At 40.4% G+C, this 20,695-nt stretch overlaps 1 protein-coding gene and 1 long non-coding RNA gene across 17 annotated transcripts in view; one reads left to right on the top strand and one right to left on the bottom strand.

Moving 5' to 3' along the window:
• Positions 1–20,695, bottom strand: part of LOC138755231 (lysine-specific demethylase 4C-like) — a 417,729-nt gene that overhangs the window by 258,457 nt on the left and 138,577 nt on the right. The gene's annotated exons all lie outside the window — the stretch shown is intronic.
• On the top strand, positions 5,128–17,227 carry LOC138755292 (uncharacterized). The gene is made up of 3 exons (XR_011352167.1): positions 5,128–5,287; positions 12,524–12,752; positions 16,973–17,227. It is a non-coding gene; the product is annotated as an uncharacterized lncRNA (long non-coding RNA).

Here is a 20,695-nt window from a genome sequence, read left to right as displayed (position 1 = left end):
CATGTATATGGCTAAACTCAAATCTATTCAAAAGTATTTGGCTTTTAAAACTAGATCAATTAAACATGTATACAATATGAAATGTACTTCACTAGAACTATAAAGAAAACTTGCTTATAAGGACAGGAATTTACAAGTTCAGTATTTGAATTCCCAACACAACTCTGGTTTTGTCGTTAACAACAAAAATAGTTTTCTGCCAAATGATGCAAAGAAATTAAAGTTCCAACTGACTGCCAACTACCATGCTGACTTTGTGGAAAAAAATAGCATTTAGCACAATTTGATTGTTATGCCTTTACCTTCCATTAACATTCTAGCCATTAAGCTATTCAATTATTACTCTTCTATAGGAAGCCCAAAACAAGATAAATTTCAATAGTATGCAAATTTATTCATTGACCTTGACATCTAATCGCTTAAAGCTAAAGAATATCAACATTGCAATATTTCCTGGGAAATGAAAATGCAATTTTTATGAAATTTGAATGACAATCAAGGGCATATTATAATTTAGGTGTACAGGTTTGAAACAATGACTTGTCTTTTAAAGAAAGGTGTCATTCATAAGTGTGGAGAGAGTACCATCTCGTGAAGAATTTTGTTTGGGAAAAGGATAAATTATCACCAATATATCTGAATGTCAATATTTGTCAAATGATAGCAGTTATTCTTTTGATCTAATGTCTGGTTTGATCATATATCATATAAATCTACAACACAGGACAGACCCTTCGACCTACAGTGTTGTGCCAAAATAATAACTTACTCCAACTGCTGAGGATTTTCCTCATGTATAACCCTCCATTTTTCTCTGTTACATGTACCTACATGATAGACTCTTAAAAGTTATCTTCTTGTTTCTGCCTCCACTACTGTTGCCGGAAGCATATTCCAGGCACCCATCACTCTGTGAAGAACTTATCTTGCATCCCCCTGTACTTACTCCAAAGCACCTTTTTACTATGCCCCCTGGTGTTAGCCATTTCAGCCCTGGGGAAAAACACCTTTGGCCATTCAGACGATCAATACTTCTCATCATCGTGTACCCCTTTATCAGGTCATCCCTCAACCTCTGTTGCTCCAAGGAGAAAAGACCAAGTTCACACAACCTATCCTCATAAGGCATGATCTCCAATTCATACAACATCCTTGTAAGTTTACATCAGCTTGAAATGGCTGGCCACAAAAATAGTGATGACAGTGAATTTTAAGACCCCTCTGTATGACAATGCTTGCTCTTCCGTAAAGAGTACTTCATTTGATATTAAGTATCCATATTTCTTCTATTTTTTTTTCAAAGTATTACAAATTTGTATATATTCTTCTCAGCTCTTCTGAACATTGCATCCAACTGGATCTTATCCTTTCAAATCTTTAATGCATAATTAAATCAACCTTAGACAAGATAATGAAAATTCATTTGCAATAAAAACTTTGTAAAAATATTCAGAACAACACATCACAAGCAAACTCTGTTTATCAAATGGTCCGTCATTCACCAATCAGATAGTCAAATGATCACATGTTAATGCCCTCAGTGGTCAATTTAATTCCAGAATTTATGGTCAAATACTTGCCAGATACTGTACAAAGTGGTATGAGAGCAGCTCTGCTCAAGATCAGTTGGAGCTGCTGAATATGGTGAATACAAAAGATCACACAAATCTCCCTCCCTCTATTAACTCCAACTAAACCAAGGTTAAGCACTGAAAGATGCATCCCAGACTCAATCTCTTTTCCCTTCTCCTTTCACAACTAAGGTTCAAGAGTGTGAAATCACACATTAATGGGCCGAGGGAGTGTTTCTTCACCAAAGTCATCATTTCTGAATGAAGCCCACAACAGTACTTTCATGCTACTCTTACTATGTAATTCGATGATCTGCAACTGTACCCATACTCTGCAACAGTCGACTTGTTAGTCCACTTATCTGTACCAGGTATAATCTGACAATGAACTTGAACTAAGTTTGCAGTTTCATGTAGAAGGCAATACTTTTTCTACTTGTTCCAAGGCACAAGGATCATTTTATTGTTGCGCAATAAAACATAAATATGTAACATACGTTATATTTCTACTTTTTTCTGCCACAAGGCAAAGTGTCATCATGAACATTGCCCAGCATTCCTAATGATAAGAGGGGTGTGAGGGCGATCTGGCTGCGACATCTGTCACCCCATTGATCGCTAGGGATGATTCGGCTGATCTGGCTGGCTAGGCGGGTGTCACCCTTCCCTCACAGCTCCATGTGCGTCCCTCCCGAAGCTCAGCGCTCGGTCGCAGAGGATGGCCCCCTAGAAGAGGACCGCTCCGCCGGTCTAGGGTATATGACGTAGCTACTCCCCTGCTAGTCTAAACCTCAAAGACCTAATGATAAGAGAAAGAGAAGCAAATAAGAGTCCCTTAAAAATTACTGAGGATTTGCCTCCAGTGTCCCTGCATCATCTGCAGCCACACAGACTCCAGTTCAAACCATCAGCAACCAAGCTCCAGCTCCTAACTTTTAATATGATCATGAAGCCTTCAGCACGTGAGACTCTCCGTGCCATCAGCACACTCTCAAATCATGTTCCGATACCACAACCCAATCTCCAGTAGCTCACAGCAACCCACATCTTGTGCGAGTCCCTTGACTGTAACAACTGCCCACTGCCAGAGTGGGTCCTTCAACTATTGAGTGCCTTGCTGATCTGCTGCTGTTGTCACTTTCCCTGTAAGGTCTCCTATGTTTCTCCTTCTCATCACAGGGGTGTTCTTCCCATATCTGGTGTCCTCCACTGATCTGCTGCTCCCACGGAGCCTGCAACCCCTCATGGGACACAGCCCAACACAAACCTTTACCATTTTGGGTGCGGGTCTCCATGGTTTCAAGATTTAAAAAAAATAATTGGCACTTTTAATAGGCCGTTTAAAACCTTTACAGAGCAGTCAGCCACAGAAGAGGACAGCAAACTCCTGTGAAGCAGTGCTCTGTCTCTACTCCTCGCTCTCCTGGTTCTGCAGCAGTGTTGCAGCAAATCTGCCACTTGTTTTTGGATTAATGCCTTATATGGCAAAGACAATCTTTATCCCACTTCTTTCTTTATATGTAATAAGACACAAGTGTGACAGATTATAGATATATTTTTAGGAGATAAAATGGGGCAGGTTTTTTTTAAGTGTAGGTCACATACAAATACTTCAAAACAGATCTCATTTAAAATACTGGAGCTCTGCTCAAGCTGGAAAGTCTGGCTCCAAGATCCTTTGCAAAAGCTTTGGAAAGTGCCCAAGAGACTTCACTAATGGATTGTGGTTTTGAAAAGCAACAGATGAAAGAACTCTGAGCCACAGGCTGTCTGGGAGTGCGGCTTGCTGTTCTAAGAGGGTCATGCAGTTTTTTGCAAGCAGAGAGGGAGTCAGACAGGCGTGTGTGTGTGTGTGTGTGTGTGTGTGTGTGTGTGTGTGTGTGTGTGTGTGTGAGAGAGAGAGATATCAGTTCTGCAGTTTTATAGTCAGCAGCAACATCTGGGACTGGAATAGGACAAGCTTCAAGCTTGTGGAAAACCCCCATTTGGAAGACAGGTTGTGAGTGCTTAGTTCAGCCTGGTCAAAGCTCTTGTGGTCCATACAAGAGGAGAGGAGTGGCTGCCTAATGTTTCACTTGAAATAAGGGAAACAAAAAGGAACTCTGTGGTGACCTGAAAAAAAAGAGATTATCATCTGGAAACCCTGAGGGGACAAGTTTCTTCAGCAAGACACTAAGGTGTCTGATTAAAAGGGATTAGTTGTGGGTGTCCAGCATGCAACAAATCTCTCTCTGAAAACTGACAAGAACTTTCTTGAGCAGTAACCATTTACCTTTCAAGCACCCAAGTCTGGTGAAATTCAGAAATGTTAAATTTTGTGCACAGTATAAGAATTGCCTGCAACCATTGAACTTGAAGGAATGAGAAGTGTGATTGGACAGTGAATTAAAGAACTTTTCTGAATTTACACACACATTAGAATTAGAAGGGAGTTAGATTAGTTAAGTTAATAGCGATAAGTTAAAGTGTGATTCTGTTTTCATGTTTAAAGATAATTAAAAGCAATTTTTGTTTAAGTAATCATTTGTCTTGGTGAATAACTATTGCTGTTGGGTTTTGGGATCCTCTGGGCTCATAACCCAGATGAAGACAATCATGTAAACTGCATCATTTTATCTCTATGTTCTATACATAAATAAATGTCACAAAAACACATTACATTGGTCAGACTAACGTGATAATGCTTTCAAACATTAAAGTCAAGTCATCAGCTTTAATAGTTGTCCATACCATGCACTGCACAGTAAAGGACCACGGATCAGATTTACATAAATAGAAGTTAAAATATTAAGACATATACAATAAAAGTCCACGGTACACTGTCCACATATGTTCTGGAAATTCAGGAGTCTGATGGCTTAGGGAAAAAAAAATTGTTGCCCAATCTGGATGTAAGGGCTCAAGTGCTAACATACCTCCTTCCAGATGGCAGAAGGGAGAAAAGTTTACATGAGGGATGTGTGAAGTCCTCACAATTTTTTTTGCTTTCTGAGTTCATCGTGTGGTGTAGATGTCCATTAATGGTAGGAAGAGAGCCCCCAATGATCTATTCTCTGCAGGGTCTTTCAGTCTGAGGATATACAGCTTTCAAACCAGGAGGTGGTGCAGTTGCACAGGATGCTCTCAATACATCCCCTGTTGAATGGAGTGAGGATGGAGGATGGGAGATGAATTTTCCTCAGCCTTTGCAGAAAGTAGAGGTGCTGCTGGGCTTTCTTGGCTATGGAGCTGGTGTTAAGGGACTAGGTGAGATTCTCCGCCAAGTGCACACCAAGGAACTTGATACCTTTAACTACCTCAACAGTTGAGCCATCAAAGGTCAGCAGAGCGTGGACTCCTGGCCCTCCCGAAGGTGACAACCCTCTTTTGTTTTATTAACATTCACATACAGGTTATTGACTCTGCACCAGTCTGTTAGCAACTACACCTCATCTCTTTATGCTGACTCATCATTCTTACTGATCAGGCCCACCACAGGGTCGTGTCATCAATGAACTTGATGATGTGGTTCGAGCTGTTTTGACGTGCACAGTTATGCATCAACAGAGTGAACAGCAGTGGACTAAGCACACAGCCCTGGGGGCTTCATGCTTAATGTAATGGTCTTGGAGATGCTGTTCCCAATCCAGAATGTCTGAGGTCTCCTTGAAAGGAAGTCAAGAATCCAATTGCAGAGGGAGGGTGTTTAAATCCAGAAGGCTCAACTTCCCTATCAGGTACTGAGGTATAATTGTGGTGAATGCCAAACTGAAGTCAATAAACAGCATTCAAACATACGTGCCCTTATTTTCCGCGTAGTTGAGGGCAAGATGGAGGGCGGTGAGAAAGGCATCATCCATTGAGTGGTTGGATTTATATGAGAACTGCAGGGGTTCAGAGGTGCTTGATGTGCCCCATGACAAATCTCTCTAAGCACTTCACGATGGTAGATATGAGTGTGACAGAATGGTTCACAGACACCATCTTCTGCACAGGGACAAAGGTGACAGCTTTGAAGCACATTGAGACCACAGTGCTTCTCAGGAAGATGTTAAAGATGTCGGAGAGAACATCTGCGAGCTGAGCCGCATATCCCCTGAGTACTCTGCCAGGAATGTTATCCGGTCCAGCAGCTTTCCACGAGTTGACCTTGCCTAACACTCTTCTCACATTGTCCACTTTAAGACACAACACCCAAGGAGAGGTGGTCTTCTTTGCTGCCATGTCTTTTATCACCTCAAAACGCGCATAGAAGTTGTACAGTGCATCTGGGAGAGAAGCATCACAGGCAGATGGTATAGTCTTATGGTTGGTGATATCTTGGATGCCGTGTGTTCTTACCTTGTTCCAATTATTCTATTAAAAATATTTTAAATTATTCTGACAAAGGATCTCTGGGCTGATGTGCTAGATCTATTTCCTTTTCACAGATGCTGCTTGATTACTAGAACTAGGATCATGATTCAAGAACAAGGGGTCATCCATTTGAACTGGAGATCAGGGGTAGATTTTTATCTGAGTTGTGAACACTGAGTTTTCTATCCCAGAGAGCTGAGGAGACCAAAGCACCAAAATGGATTTTCAGCTGAGGCAGACAGATTTTTGAACTCCGAGAGTTGCAGGTGATAGGGAACATACAGAAAAGTGGAGTTGAGACCAAAATCAGTTCAACTATTAACTTATTGAATCTCTATGCCCTGTCCCTACATCTATTTTGTCTTCTTAAAGATCCCAATAATGAGCATGTATTCAGCATGAATCATGAAGACATTAACTAGAACATACAGCTGGCAGAAATTAACTGAACTTAAACAGGATACAGCATACTAAAGCAATTGTGCTTTTGGCAGGAATCATTAACTTAACAGTAGACTAGTTCCCCCTTGGAAGTATAAGGTTTCAATTTTGCAATAAATCAAAATCTGGCATATAGGAGAGATTTTTTTCCTAACTACTTGGCAGACCGTGGACCACATGATTAGCCATCAAGATAAGGCTACATTTATAAACACAGACACAAGGTGTGCATTAACTATTAAAAAGTCATTTTGAAAATTTTTGCATTCCTTTGAATATCTGCTTGGGTAAAGAGACTGTTGATTACTAACATGTGGAAAAAGAACACTAATGAAACTTCAACAAGAGTTCATTTTATTAGATGAAAAGTTGTTTTCTTTGTATCTGTGGACAACATAGCTTTTCAACAATGAGCAGTTTAACCAAGATACAATTATGAAGCAGTTGTATACAATTTTACTGTTTTATTGTGTGGACATATTCAGTTCGAATCTCAAATTATGCTTTACACAGGCAAGTAGCTGAAAACAACATATGTATAAAAACACAACAGTTCCAGAACCATGAAATCATGCGATTGATATCATATATTTCTTTAATATAGCAAATTTATGTATAATTTACTTAATACTTGGTATTTCTTCAAAAACACAAAACAATGGAGCAAAGAAAACATTAGTTCCAAATAATTATATCAGGATATTTAGAGCATGGCCTCTCCTCTAAATATAGTTTTAATACTGGATCTAGTACTGGGTAATGTACCTAGTCAGGTGAAAGATCTCTCAGTGGGAGGAGCATTTTGGTCATGGTGACCACAATTCCCTGAGTTTTAGCATAGCTATGGACAAGATAAAAGCAGACAAAATGGTAAAGGGTTTAATTGGGGAAGAGCTAATTATAATGGATTGAGACATGACAAGGAGAGTAAACTGGAAGTAGATGTTTTCAGGAGAAAGCACACAGTAATGTGGAAGATGTTTAGGGATCACTTGTGCGGGGGTTCTGGATAGGATTGTCCTACTGAGACAGGGATAGTTGATCAAACAGGTGAGACAGCTAGTTAAGAAAAAGAATGAAGCATCCATTAGATTTAGGAAGCAAAAATCAGGAAGGGCTCATGAAAATTATATGATAGCCGGGAAAGAACTTAAAGGACTGATGAGAGCTTGATCATTGAAAACGAGGAAGTGCTGAATCTTCTCAAAAGGATTGAAAAGTCCCTGGAACCAGATGAGATATACCCCAGATTGCTATGGAAAGGAAGGGAAGAGATTGCTGGGGTATTAGAGAATGGCAAATGAGATCCCCTTGTTTTAAAAAAGGTAATAGAGAGAATCCTGGGAATTATGGGGCAGTAAGTCCTACTTAAAATTGCCGTGTTATTCGTCATTAAAGCTTTACTTCAGGCCAACAGGTTTGTGATATTCACAAATGTCTATTTCTTCTTAAAATCAAAATTAGTATCAACTTTTTTAAAGGCACATGAATTATAAAATACACAAGCTACTCTTATTAGTATTTTTTAAAAATGCCCAACTCCCACTATTGTAATAAAGTCAGAATTGAATAGAAAGGCAACATCCTTGTGAATCCTTTTTTTGCACCCCATCTGGCTTAATCACATCTTTCCTATAATATGGTGTCAAGAACTGCTCACAATATTTCAGGTGCAGTTTTCCCAAAGTCCTATAGAGTTGTAAAATGAAGTTCCAACTCTTGTACTGAAAGACTTAATGAAGGCAAGCAAGCCAAATGCCATCTTCGCCACTGTTTGAAAATCAACTGTAAGCACATCTAATGAACTACGTTACATTCCATTTCAAGGAAGCAATTGCTAATACTGACTCATGATTTCTCACAAGTCAGTGTTTAATTAATGATTCTGGCTGCTTCATTGAACAATAGAACAATCAGATTTGGCATAAGTTCACACACAAAAAGTTCATAATCAATAGATCTACCAGCAATCAATTCCAAGAAGCTGAAAGGAACAAGAGCATGAACCTAGATAATACCAGCTCTTCTCATCACTAATTTCACTGTGAAATGAGTGTCAAATGTGGATCAAAGGGTGTACTTACAATTTTTAAGACTGTTTCTTGATTTCTAGTATTTAAATTTTAAATTTAAACATACAGTACTGTAACACACCTTCTGCCTATGAGCCCATGCTGCTCCAAATACCCCAATTAACCTCCAACCTTTGTACGTTTAGAAGGGTGGGAGTAAACCAGATTGCCCAGAGGAAACCCACATAGACACGAGTGGGGAGAGCATACAAACTCCTTACAGACAATATCTGATTCTGACCCAGGTCACTGGCGCTGTGCTAGGATTGCACTAACACGATGATAACTGTGCCACTATTACCATAGCTTATGAGGAGTAATTCTGATGGATAAACATGGGGTAGTATTGCACAATCCTTGCAATTCCCAGAGGTAATTTGGTTATTTCCTTCATGTTTACATGAACTAAGCTTACAAATGTAGTCCATCCAATACTGCAAGAACTTGCATTATTTGACCAAGGGGACTAAGCAGGATTACAGACAAAATTTCCATTTTTGCCTGTAGTTTATTTATTCTGTTCATTCACAATTTAATACAGAAACAAATTGGTAGCATTTCTATTATCAGTTTATTTTAAGCTCACAGAAATGTAGAAAAATAACTTCCAACTTCAGTTTTCTGTCTAAAATGGTATCATGAAGTACTGTCTTTTACTGTCATCTGGATATTGCAATCTATATATGGATTTCAATACAGTGCCTTTATATTTACTGTCAAATGCTAACTTCATGCATTTCCTTCAAATCATATTATTGTAATGGAGAAAAGGCTGTCCATTTTCATTCAAATGCTTGCTTGATCAGTATGAGCAATGATTCGATTCAAAAAAATGTCAAAGAACCCAGCAGGACTGAGATTACTTCCATTAAGATAGCAAAGTAAAAATGACATCTGACTATAGCCTGAGAGAACATGCAGCAAATAACATTTCCATATCACGGTCTAATAGTTTCAGCTAGGAAGGGAATTTTAAATGGAAATTAATTCTTTATCTGCTGTCACAAAGTATGGGCATCATTAAACTTGGGAAACATTAACAGATATGGTATGTCTATCAACAAACAAATTAACCCCAATATAAAATAAATTAATAAACTAGGGACAATTAAAGCTGTTGTGCCACAATATTATGATACAAATTGAAAACTAGATGTGGTTACTTTATTGAAAGGACATCTTAATATATGATCCAATAACCAAGCATGAAGGTCAATCGTTTATCAATACTGCAATGCTGACAATATTTTAAATATAAATGAATGCAAGACACACTGAATTTAAATTCATTTCAAACATCCTTTGACAGTTCTGCAAGTGCAATGAACGCACCATGTAATGTTGTCCAAAAACAGGAACTACATTATGCATAATTCTAAACATCATCGTTAGTAACATGGCTGAAGTATCACTGTGATCAAAATATATTTATGTAAAAACGTAGATCTGTTATTCATAGATGGAGACTGACCATAGGATGTTTCCTCTGGCATTATGCAGTAGTGACCTTAAGATGTAGAACTGATTACTTTTTTTGGAAATTATGTGCTAAATATTTTTAAACAATAGCATTTTCAAACAAATGGCCTGCAATTTTTTTTTTGATTCTTCTATAGTTGGGGGCTCTTTATAAACAATTCAACACAGATGATGCATACCAAACACAAAATTTATATTTCCTGATGAGGAAAAAAATATATAATTTAACATAGTTGCATGTTCTCTCCCTTTAGAAAATTAGTTACTTTTCAAAACTGTAAGCCACAATAAAGCAAATCCTAACTGGAGTTTCTGAAACACTTTTATTCAAAATATTATAGTGAATGATCAAGAAATACCAGATTGCAAGGAGCAGTTGCAAACATCTCTAGGTTGCCAGATGGCGAAGACACTGGCAAGAACATTGCTGGATGGATATTTAAAGAAAATGCCAAATCACATCCATAAATGAATGGAATAATTCTACAAAGTGGAAAAAGGTTGAAATACTGAATGCAATACTATTTGTTCCCTTGTAATTTCCATTTTTGAAGTTAATCATTATTTATTAGTAGTTTTAATGTGGAACAACTTCAAATATGATTTGATCAATTCGATAGCTAGTAATAAAAATGTATTTCAGCAATTCACTTGTTTTGGGGGTTCAGTTCTAATCAGTGATCAATTCCTCAAAATGGCACGACTCCGTTGGACAGGACAAATCAACATGGAATGATCATGGGACTGTATTATTGGCCTCTCCAAATCTTCCAGAAACTGATGTGTGGAGAGAATTACTGAAATATTCTAGAGTCCTTCATATTAACTGGGTCACTGACCACTGGCTTGGATCAGGTGGTATTGGTTAAATGTGTTCAAGAAAACTTCCGTCGTCGATATAGAAAGCCCTCTACTTGAAAGGGCCCAACATTGGACTTACAATACAAGTGATTGAAGTCACAGTGGAAGAGCATTTTGTTAGCCATAGCAGAATTTGATTAGTTTTTAAATAGTTATCGAGGAAAAATAGGACTGATCCACAGATTAACTAACCCTTTCAACACCAACCATTTTTAACCTTTCATAATATCGACTACGGACTGGGTCAATAGGTAAAATTTTATAGTTCAAATACCAGTACGAACCAGCTGATGGCTGGGTATAAAAAAATCCAGGAAAACCGGGTCACGGAGTATATGCGCTTGTTGGCAGCCCCTGAAAACAGGGACCTGGAATCTAAAGAGTTAGGGTCCAAAATTGGCCAAGGCCAACTATGAAGGCAAGAACTTGTAGAGGTTAATCGGGAGACACTGCTTGCAAGAGGTCAGGAGCAGCATTTTTTTCAATTGGAGGGAAAAACAAGGAATATTGAGGCTCTTGTCAGGAAAATTGAGGCATCCATCAGATTTAGGCAGACTGGAGCAAGGAAATCCCTCAGCGACAATAAAATGTGTAGGAGTGCGTCCAAGAAAGAAATCAGGAGGGCAAAACAAAACACATGATTGTTTGGGTAGACAGAGCAAAGGAAATTCCGAAGAGATTTGACAAGTACATAAAGATTTAAAAAATGTGGCTAGGGAAAGAATTAGCCCCATTTGCACAGCTGTCTTCATGCAGAATCGCTGGAAATGGGTGAGATTTTAAATGAATATGTTTCATCCATCTTTACTGTGGAGAGGATCATGCAAGCTCAGGATCTAAAACAAATGAGTTCCAATAACTGGGATGATTTATGAATTATCAAAGAAGAGACATCGGCAGCCTTGGAGTGCAATGAAAAGGTTAGATTTCCAGGGACCACATCTTCAGACCTTCTGGGAAGCTAGAGAAGAAATTGTGGTTATATTTACATCTTATTTGGTCCAGGATAAATTCTTGAAGACTTAAAGATGGTTAATCAAATAGCATTTGTCACTCTTCACCTTTTATTTATCGTTCATACCACCGTAAAGATGCAGTAAGTGTTTCTCAAGAACCTTGGAGCATATTTACATAAATACAAGTTAGAATAAGAGTTAAACATATTGAAATATTAAAACGTACACAGTAAAGGTCCATGGTATACTATCCACATATGTCCTGGGAATTCAGGAGTCTGATAGCTTGGGGGAAAAAAACTGTTGCCCAATCTGGATGTAAGGGCCTGACATTGTGTGGTGTAGATGTCCTTCATGGTAGAAAGAGAGCCCCCAATGATCTTTTCCACTGGCTTCATTATCCTCTGCAGGGTCTTGCAGTCCAAGGTGATACAGCTTCCAAATCTGGCGGAAATGCAGTTTCACAGGATACTCTCAATACAGAGTATTCTGCAGAATGTAGTGAGGATGGAAGATGGGATATAAACTTTCCTCAACCTTCACAGGAAGTAGAGGCGCTGCTGGGATTTCTTAGCTATGGAGCTGGTGTTAAGGGACTAGGTGAGATTCTCTACCAAGTGCATTCCATGGAACTTGATACCTTTGACTACCTCAACGGTCAGCAGAGTGTGGTCCCCCTGGCCATCTTGAAGTCGACAACCATCTCTTTTGTTTTATTAACGATCAGATACAGGTTATTGGCTCTGCACAAGTCTGTTAGCAACTGCACTTCATCTCTGTATGCTGACTTGTCATTCTTACTCTTCAGGCCCACCATGGTTGTGTCATCAGTGAACTCGATGATGTGGGTCAAGCTGTGTTTAGCTGCAGTCGTGGGTCAGCAGAGTGAACAGCAGTGGACTAAGCATGCAGCCCTGGGGCCCCCGTCCTCAGTGTGATGGCCTTGGGAGTGCTATTACTGATCTGGACAACTTGAAGTCAAGAATCCAACTGCAGAGGGAGATGTTTAGACCCAGCAGGCTCAACTTCCTTATCAGGTACAATTGTGTTGAATACACCCAATTAGAGATAGTCAACATGGTTTTGTGTGTGGGAACTCATGCCTCACAAATTTGACCAAGTTTTTATTTTGAAGAAATGACAAGAAAGACTGATAAGGGGAAAGTGGTGGGTGTTGTCAATATGAACTTCTGCAAGGTCTTTGACATCGTCCTGCATGATTAGCTCTGGGAAGGTTAGATCACATGGAATCCCAGGTAAGCTGGCCAAAAGGATTCAACACTGGCTTTGAATCAAAAATGCGATCATGTTTACCAAGATCGTCCCAGTCTTTTGTTACAACAATCCAGTTCGCTCGATTTGCAGGCACTTGCTCCATAATTTTTCAAATAGCTTTCCCTTAAAAAGTAATCTAATTTATTTTGAATGCAATTATAGAATTTGCTTCCACTTTCCAGATCTCAACTATAAAAATGATTTTTTCATTGTCATCAACTTTGGATATTTGGCAAAAATCACCTTAAAACCTGAAAATAATTTATTTTCCACATTTAGACCACCCCAGATTGGGCTCCTGTGCTGGTCTGATTCAATCACTCATTGCTGTGGTCTGAGGTTCCCACATGGTTCAAAAGGATCTGCCTCAATGACTACCAGCTAGTGGCACTTGCATCCATCATGACAAAGTGTTTTGCAAGGTTGCTTATGCAGATCAACCTCTGACTGAACCCGCTTCAATTTGCCTACAACCACAGCAGGTCAACAGCAAATCCCATCTTGCTGACCCTCTACAATGCATTAATTAGATCACCTATGACAGGCGTTCATTGACAACAGCAAAAGTAATAATCAAACTCAGGGAAACAAGAGTCTGCAGACAAAGGCATTTCATGAAGAAGGGCTCAGGCCTAAATCGTCGACAATACATCTTTTTCTCCTGTTGTCGCTGAAAAGACTGACTGAGTTCCTCAAACTCATTCATGATCTGGGACTCTTTTCAACTGGATCCTTAGCTTCCGCTTTGGAAGACCCCAATCCGTGAGGACTGACGACGTCACCTCTTACTTGCTGACCATTATCACAGGGGTACCACCAAACTTTCCACTGCAAATTCCCTCTGCACGTGCAATAATGTAGCCAAGTTCAGCTCCAATAAAATCTGAAGAGTCTCCGACAACATCCATTGATGTTGGCCAAATAACAGGTATTGATGAGTCAGAATACTGGATGGAAATCGATCTGGTTTAGATGCTACTGAAATTATTTCAAGTAGAGACACTTGCTTTACAAATTAAAAGGGATCACATCTGCAGTATTCCTCCATAAACAAATTTGAATGGGTCCCTCTTATTTATAGATCATAAAGAGAATTACTCAAACTAGTTGTAGCAAACAATGCTGGAGCCTGACTCAAAAAAAATGTATGATTGAGATAGAGAAAAAAAAATGAGGGAGTGGGACAAAGAAAGCAAAGTATGTTTCTGGTTACTTATAGGGACAGTACAAAACTTCAACATGTTGAAGAGAGAAAGCTGTAGAAGGCAAAGGTGGTGGGGTGGTGGTGGGGGGGGGGGGTGGGCAGTGCTGGAGGGGAAAGAAAATCAGTATACATGACACCATCAACAAATAAACAGAACTGATGACCTCTAATTTATTTAACAAAGATATTTTAAAAAAGACTGGTAAAATCTAATGTTGAGTTGCCAATTAGAATTTGAAATCTCAAATTATTTTTAGGAGCTGCAGATGCATTTTAACCTTTACAGGTCAGAATGACACAAAGAGAATGGACTAATATATCCATCTGAAAGATAATTTACGTTTCTAAATACTGTACTACAGGATAAAACAAAGCAGGATTTAAACCATAGAATTGGAAGTTGATTTTGTGTTGAACTAGTTAGATTCCTGGAAACTGTATTTTCCCTATCTTTGTTTTTGTAATTGCAACTCATAATTCAGTTTTTTACTCACGAGCACAAATTTGCTGAAATAAAAATCACATCTACGAAATCGGAATTCATTTTATTGTGTTCGGTAATAAAAGCTTATTACAAAATCAAACTGAAGAACACTACTGCCCCCTTATGCATTTAACATAAACAAACACTGGCTGAGTGCAATTTGCAAATTCAACTCAAAGCAAGTTTTGTTTCTTGTTGGAAATCAAATTAATGGATGAGAGGAAATGTTCTCATCATGCAGCAGATTTTGAAGTGTTCAGATCTTCAGCAAGACAATAAATGTAACACATATTTTATTCCTTCACATCTGTATGATTAGCTCTCAAGAAATATGCCCAGACTTCAACACTCTAGCAGGAGCAGGCAACCTTTTAATTTTTAATTTAGATATACAGCTCGATAACAGGCCATTTTAGCCCACGGGTCCGTGTCGCCCAATTAACCTACACCCTCGGTACGTACTCATTAGCCAAAATGGCCTGTTACCATGTTGTATGCCTTAATTAAAAATTAAAAGATTGCCCACCTCTGCAAGGTTCTCAATCTTTCTTTATTGAATCCCTTTTGCCAGCTGCCTCCACAACTCTACCATTTTACTTTATGATTGAATCTCTAAAAATACCATATTTATTACCATTGTTAAATAAATTCCTTTTTATTGTTACATAACAATACATTGGAAATGTAAACATACTTGATATACCTTAACTTTTGCCTGCCATAAGGCAGACATAGAGTCACCATAAGTATTACGTTTACAGTACGAAAGAAAGAAAAAGAGATCTTTCAGATACACAGTCAGTGGATTCACCCCCAGTGCTCCCGCAGCCTCTGAAGCTACAGTCTCCTGTTTGATTCATTTGCAGCCTGAGCTCCAGATCCAAATCTCTGAAATGAAGCCTTCAGTGTTCAAGACCCTTCAGGAGACCTTTTGCCCTCAGCACCCTCTCAAATTCTAATTGATACCCAGTTCCCATGAGCTAGTCTCCAGCAGCCCACAGCCCATGAGGCCACAGCATGCATGGGTTCCTCAGCTTCTGAGCCCTCGTTGGTTCACTGTCCTATTGGGTCTTTTCCTCTACTTCTTTTAATTTAGACCTACCACATGATAACAGGCCCTTCCAGCCCATGAGTCCAAGCTGCCCAATTACACCCAATTGGCCTGACCCCTTTGTTGGATATTAATTAAACATTAAAACAATCTCAGCTCTTTTCATCACCTGTGAAAATTATACATAACTTTTTATCAACAACTGGCTTTACATATTCAAACTATGTTCAGTGTCCCCCACCTCCTGCATTCATTCTTGCTTTTCCCTCTTTCCATTCACCCACACCATTCACGTTTGTAACCTAACAATTACAGTACTTTCTCTTTCTTTGGCTTGGCTTCGCGGACGAAGATTTATGGAGGGGGTAAAAAGTCCACGTCAGCTGCAGGCTCGTTTGTGGCTGACCAGTCCGATGCGGGACAGGCAGACACGATTGCAGCGGTTGCAAGGGAAAATTGGTTGGTTGGGGTTGGGTGTTGGGTTTTTCCTCCTTTGCCTTTTGTCAGTGAGGTGGGCTCTGCGGTCTTCTTCAAAGGAGGCTGCTGCCCGCCAAACTGTGAGGCGCCAAGATGCACGGTTTGAGGCGTTATCAGCCCAGTGGCGGTGGTCAATGTGGCAGGCACCAAGAGATTTCTTTAGGCAGTCCTTGTACCTTTTCTTTGGTGCACCTCTGTCACGGTGGCCAGTGGAGAGCTCGCCATATAATACGATCTTGGGAAGGTACTTTCTACACCTTCGTAAATTGAGTGATATTTGAAAGAATCATTTTCTAAATTGACTAATTACACAATTACCATTTGTTATAAAAGTATTGATGAAATCACACAATACCATGAAAACACTGATAATCAGATGACAATACAACGCTTCTCACTTTTCTCCTTTTGGTTTTGTTATACATTTTCTAAAAGTGGTTGTTTAGTTTACAACAGGAATACAGTTCTGAATTTTCTGCTTGCTGTTACAATATTTGTTCTTATTGAGGTAAAGTCCTCCTGCATTTACATCACAATTAGAGTTTAATATACTGTCATCCAATCTCCTGCGAATCCCCAGAAATAAGCAAACAAAAGTTTGAGAATTCCTGCAGCAGCCCTGTTGATCCATATAATCAACACAATGACTGTCATGTTGATTTACTATAGCGGGAACATTTTACAGAGAACACAGTATCAACAAAATTTAATGGGTAGTCTTTGATACTCCAGTTCTTATATCCTTCCCTTTTCTTTTACTTCCTAGCTCCCAAAGGAATGAAGAAATACATTTTTATTACAAAGAAAAGTCCACAATGTCAGTACAAAAATGCTCTCTAGATTATGGAATAATGTAAATGGATATTTTTGCACCAATTATTCCATGGTAAACCCATCCAGTTACAGGAAATCAAGTTTTTTTTTTGCACACAGTCAATGTGAACATGGTGGTCCAAAGGGGTTTGTTTGGGTGCAGAACATATTGATTCTTTGCAGATCACAACAGTGGTCATGGGAAGGCCCGTCCTGAATTTGAAAATAAAATTCTCTTTGCTTATGAAGCAGAGTATTAAAAATCCCTTGCTAATGCATCAAGCACTGGTATTAGTTTCTGCTCCTACTAGTTTATCTTAATGATATATTTCTCAAATATCCTTTAATTTTTTTTTTATTCCTTCCACGACTTGGACATGGATATGCCTAATAATGACTTGACAGAACCAAAGCCCTTGGATTCTCCCAAAATTACTTTGAGGCTGGAGACATAAGAGACCGCAGATGTTGCATTCTGGGGGAAAATTACAAACTGCTGGATGAACTCAGCAGGTCAAGCAGTATCAGTGGGTATACAAGAGACTACAAATGTTGCAAATGCCCACTTCCCCAACAGGGTGCATTCACCCAACATCCCTCCTTTATCCACATCCAGGTTCCAGCATCACATAACTCAAAACTGTTATATATATGGAATATATAAAAAGGAGCTGAATCATGGAAATTAACAATTATTCGGGGTTAAGGTACATGATTCCACAAGGTGATGCCAGAAAACACACCAAACAAAAATGAAGCAAAGGTAATGCAGGCACTAGAGCCTTTAAATGACAAAAGGGGGGGGGGGGGGGGTTGGCGCGAGGAAGAGGGTGGTGAGGAAGAGAGGGCCACCTGTTCGCACCTACCCTCCAATGACAAGGGGTGGGGTTGGGGCAAGGAAGAAGGTGGTGAGGAAGAGAGGGCCACCTGTTCGCACCTACCCTCCAATGACAAGGGGGGGGTTGGGGCGAGGAAGAAGGTGGTGAGGAAGAGAGGGCCACCTGTTCGCACCTACCCTCCAATGACAAGGGGTGGGGTTGGGGCAAGGAAGAAGGTGGTGAGGAAGAGAGGGCCACCTGTTCGCACCTACCCTCCAATGACAAGGGGGGGGTTGGGGCGAGGAAGAAGGTGGTGAGGAAGAGAGGGCCACCTGTTCGCACCTACCCTCCAATGACAAGGGGTGGGGTTGGGGCAAGGAAGAAGGTGGTGAGGAAGAGAGGGCCACCTGTTCGCACCTACCCTCCAATGACAAGGGGGGGGTTGGGGCGAGGAAGAAGGTGGTGAGGAAGAGAGGGCCACCTGTTCGCACCTACCCTCCAATGACAAGGGGGGGGTTGGGGCGAGGAAGAAGGTGGTGAGGAAGAGAGGGCCACCTGTTCGCACCTACCCTCCAATGACAAGGGGTGGGGTTGGGGCAAGGAAGAAGGTGGTGAGGAAGAGAGGGCCACCTGTTCGCACCTACCCTCCAATGACAAGGGGGGGGTTGGGGCGAGGAAGAAGGTGGTGAGGAAGAGAGGGCCACCTGTTCGCACCTACCCTCCAATGACAAGGGGTGGGGTTGGGGCAAGGAAGAAGGTGGTGAGGAAGAGAGGGCCACCTGTTCGCACCTACCCTCCAATGACAAGGGTGGGGTTGGGGCGAGGAAGAAGGTGGTGAGGAAGAGAGGGCCACCTGTTCGCACCTACCCTCCAATGACAAGGGGGGGGTTGGGGCGAGGAAGAAGGTGGTGAGGAAGAGAGGGCCACCTGTTCGCACCTACCCTCCAATGACAAGGGGGGGGTTGGGGCGAGGAAGAAGGTGGTGAGGAAGAGAGGGCCACCTGTTCACACCTACCCTCCAATGACAAGGGGGGGGTTGGGGCGAGGAAGAAGGTGGTGAGGAAGAGAGGGCCACCTGTTCACACCTACTCTCCAATGCAAAATCCTGGAAATTCTCAAAATGTCAAGCACTATCAGTAGAAAATGAGTGATTGTCAACTTGCATCAAAACATGGAACAATTAATGGCCATAGATTTAAAAATACAGATTTATGGATGATTGGGTGTGCTAATAGTTTAGTCTATGATGAAGTGAAAAGCAAGAGAGATTGAAGGGGAAGATTCCTGATTGTACAAGTTGCCATAAGTTTGAAGGTTGTGGAAGGTTACCTGAAATTACTCAGGGGATTTGAAAGGAATGCTGAAAATTGGAATAAAAATGATGGAAATTTTCATCAACTTCAATCAAAATTTGATGTAGACTCCAGAAAGTAGTAAAATGCCGTGCCAGGTCAGAAAATGAGGTGCAAACTTAGAAACTTCAACATTGTCCAAGAAACCCTTATTTTCAGCTTGGATTGTACCATGAATCAGTGCTGAGACTTCAGCTTCCCACCATCCATAAAAATGACTTGGGTTAAATTGTGTTCTGTATCCAGGCCTATATTTTGATTAAAAGCCAAGGAGCAAGCAGATAATATCCTGAAGATTGAGCATGTGGACAAGAAAGTGGCAGATATACGATAATGTGGGAAGTATAACTTTTTAATTTTAAGTCAAAAGAACTGAAAAACAATAATTTCTGAAGAGTGTGGGAACAGAATACTGATATGCAATGGGATCTCATTGCAATTTTAAATCAAAACATTAACACATTGCTGTCTAAAATTCCTTCTCAGTCTCTACTTACAACTCAACCACCATGAGAATCAGTCTCAAATTTATGTTGCAGCCTCCTACATGTGTTCTTGGGGTTAAAAAAAAATGTAAATGAACACAAGATTGTACATTTACTTTCAACTCACTAGCTCCCATAGCCACCTCCTACCCCCGTCTCTCATTACAATACTATCTCATGCTAACAGTTTCCCCAGCTCTGCTGCATCTGTTCTCAAGATAAGGCTTGCCACTCCAGGACATCTGAAATGACCTCCCCTCCACTGTGGTTGATGGAGCCTACATTTTCTACACTTTTGCTCTCATCCCACCTCCCCACATAGAGAATAGAGTCAAGTTCCCAAAACACTTGCCTTTCACATCATGCACATCATTGCTGCCAGCTATCACACAACCAGCCACATCTTACCTCCCCACTGATTTCTTCAGGGACCGCTCCATTACCGCCTGAGTTGCTCAACCTTTCCTGTACCCAGCAACTGCAAAACGTGCAACATCCACTCCAACATCTCTCGCTTACCACCATCCAAGGATCTAACAGCCTTTCCAAGTAATTCACATGCTTGTCCTTCAAACTTGTTAAATGTATTCAGTGTGGACTCCTGTATTTCAGCAAACCAAAAGGAGTCTGGGTGACTGCTTAGCCAAGCAGTTGTGCTCCATCTTTAGCTCCCAGATTCTACCCATTTTATTCCCCTCCCCATTCCTACAGTTACCTGTCAATCTTCAGCATCTTCCTCCTATAAATCTAGGGTGAGGCCAAATGCAAAATAGAGTACTTAAGACACTGACAGGTTCTCAATTAAACAGGGCATCAAGGGTTATGGGGAGAAAATCTGGGAGTGGGGCTAAGTGGGGCAATGGATCAGCTCATGACTAAATGGTGGAGCAGACTCAATGGACTTAATGGTCTATTTCTGCCCCTATGCCTTAATGGTCTTATAGGACCTCACATTCCACCTGTGTTGTCTACAATGTAATGGTAGGAACAGTGAATTTTCAAGTTTTAGGTAAACCTCATA

This window comes from Narcine bancroftii, chromosome 1 (genome assembly GCF_036971445.1).
Source record: "Narcine bancroftii isolate sNarBan1 chromosome 1, sNarBan1.hap1, whole genome shotgun sequence".
Classification (NCBI taxonomy): domain Eukaryota; kingdom Metazoa; phylum Chordata; class Chondrichthyes; order Torpediniformes; family Narcinidae; genus Narcine; species Narcine bancroftii.
Note: the sequence above shows the minus strand (reverse complement) of the source record. Positions and strands in the feature narration are given on the sequence as shown.